Source organism: Trichechus manatus, unplaced genomic scaffold (genome assembly GCF_000243295.1).
Source record: "Trichechus manatus latirostris isolate Lorelei unplaced genomic scaffold, TriManLat1.0 scaffold00051, whole genome shotgun sequence".
In the NCBI taxonomy this organism is placed as follows: domain Eukaryota; kingdom Metazoa; phylum Chordata; class Mammalia; order Sirenia; family Trichechidae; genus Trichechus; species Trichechus manatus.
Genome location: NW_004443987.1, coordinates 10,375,224 through 10,378,281, shown reverse-complemented (window position 1 = coordinate 10,378,281; position 3,058 = coordinate 10,375,224).

Sequence of the window (3,058 nt, the reverse complement as noted above, 5' to 3'; positions counted from 1 at the left end):
ATATATATATATATAAAATCTAAGGTTAGAGTATGCAAGGAGTTTATCAAGATCATTGAAGGTTCAGTTGTCTCCAGAACCAATAGGCATTGTTCTGAAGTATGCAATACCCTATAAAAGTGACCTAACCAGCAACACAGTGTCACTATAGCAGAAGAATAAAAGTTGCTGCTTATAATACACATGCTGTTCATTAAATGTACATACAGATAACTTTGCTATCAAGGACAACACATTATAGGAAATACTCCGGAGGGATTGAAACATATTCTTCCTGTTTTGCATGTGGAAGACTGTACCCATATGTGGTCTACAGATTCAGACATGTGGCATGCCGATTCTGCAAGAGAAAGGACCATCGTGCAGAATGATGAGAGTCAAAGTCCATTAGAAACAAGTCCATAAACCATGTAAAAATTTTATCAGTTAACATCAAACGATCTTGGTTTTGCATACAACAATGTAACTCAGAACTCTTGCATTCAGTGCTTATTTATTTTGGGTGTATTAATGTGCATCACTTTGCTAAGAACTGGAGAGAAAAAATTATTGCAATTGAAGACTAAAATGCCATTTAAAAAGTAAAATATTAAACCAGTACAAAAAGCACAAAGTGGCATTTCAATAGAGTACATTTAAAAAATTACAATATGTAGCCATTTACTTATTAGAAAGTCAATCGATAAACAAAACTGATGCTATTTTGACATGCACCAAAATCTTAAATTCAAACCTATGTGTGACAGTAGCAGTCTAACATCAGTGTCAGCATTCAGTTTATTTGAGTGTATTTTGTCTTCTTACAGGTTATTTAGAGAATCCTCCTTCACAGAAATAAGTTGTGACACATATTAACAGTGTTTTAACAGTTCTCTTTTTAATCATCAGCTAATCTGATCTAGAAACTTAAAGGTTTTAAACTTGTATCTCTAACTATTTAAAGATAGCATAACAGGACATCAGCAAGATGGCAGAATAGACAGCAACAAGCACCCATCCCCCCCACAGAAACATGGAAAAGCAAGTAGAAACTGTTAGAACAACTCTGTCAAAACTCTGGAAATCAGTCAGAGATTAACAATAATAAAGCAAACTCTGAAACAGAAAAAAGACAACTTAAAAGTGGTAGGAAACCATCATTCAACATTATACTGGAAGTTCTACTAGAGCAATTGTTGTTGTATGTTGTCGATTCAATTCTGACTCATAGCAACCCTATAGTTCGGAGTAGAACTGTCCTATAGGGTTTCCAAGGTAGTAATCATTACAGAAATCATGCTTGGTAAAGTAGAGGGTCAGTGAAAAAGAGGAAGACCCTCAACGAGATGCATTGACACAGTGGCTGCAACAACGGGCTCAAGCATAACAATGATTGTGAGGATGGTACAGGACCTGGCAGTGTTTTGTTCTGTTGTACACGGGGTCACTATGAGTCGGAACCGACTTGATGGTACCTAACAACAATAACAACAACAATCTTTATAGAAGCAGACTGCCACATCTTTCTTCCATGGAGTCGCTGGTAGATTTGAACCACTGACCTTTAAGTTGGTAGCCAAGTGTTTAACCATTGCTCCACTAGAGCAATTAGGCAAGAGAAAGAAATAAAAGGCATCCAAATCAGAAAGGAAGAAGTAAAAATATCTCTATTCACAGATGACATGATCCTATATATAGAAAATCCTAAAGAATCCACAAGATAGCTATTAGAGTTAATAAACAAATTCATCAAAGTTGCAGGGTACAAGATCAAAACAAAAAAATTAGTTGGATTTCTATACACTGACAATGAACAATCTGAAAAGGAAATTAAGGACAAAATTCCATTTTATTCATCTAAAAGAATAAAATACCTAGGAATAAATTTAACTAGGGAAGTAAAAGACTTGTACACTGAAAACTATAAAACATTTCTGAAATAAAGAAGACCCAAATAAATGGAAAGACATCTGTGTTAATGTGTTACAAGACTTAATATTGTTAAGATGTTGATATTACCGAAAGCAATATACAGATTCAACATAATCCATATCAAAATTCCAACAGCCCTTTTTTCAGAAATGAAAAAGCTAGTCCTCAAATTCATGTGGAAATTCAAGGAACCCCAAATAGTCAAACCAATCTTGAAAAGAACAAAGTTGGAGGACTCACACTTCCCAATTTCAAAATTTACCACAATGCTACAGTAATAAAAACTGTATGGTACTGGTGAAGGATAGACATATAGACCAATGGAATAGAATTGAGAGTCCAGAAATCAACCCTATATTTATGGCTAATTAATTTTTAATAAGGGTGACATATCCATTTGATGGGGGAAAGGATAATCTCTTTTACAAATGGTGCTGCCATAACTTGTTTTCCACTTGCAAAAGAATGAAGTTGGACCCATATCTCACACCATAACACAAAAAGGATCAACAACCTAAATATAAGAACTAAAACCGTAAAACTCTTAGAAGAAAACTTACAGGAGAATCTTCAGGACCTTGTTTTTGGCAATTGATTCTTAAATATGACACTAAATGTAGGACCAACCAAAGAAAAATAGATAGATTGGACTTCATCTAAATTGAAAACTTTTGTGCATCAAAGGACATTATCAAGAAAGTGAAAAGACAACCTACAGAATGGAAGACAATATATGGAAACCACATATCTGGTAAGGGTTTAATATTTTGAATATATATAAAACTCCTACAAGGCAATAACAAAAAGACAACCTAATTAAAATATGTGCAAAGAACTTGAGTAGACATTTCTCCAAAGAAGATATACTAATGACAAATATGCACATGAAAAGATGCTTAATATCATTAGTAATTAGAGAAATGCAAATCAAAACTTTAATTAGATACTATTTCACCCCCACTAGGATGGTTATGATCATAAAAATGAAAACAATAAGTGTTGGCGAGGATGTGGAGAAATTGGACTGTTATCTATTGCTGGTGGGATTACAAAATGGTGCATTTGCTATGGAAGATAGTTTGGCGGTTCCTCAGAAAGTTAAACATACAATTACCATATGAGCCTTTTGAGTATATACCCAAAATAG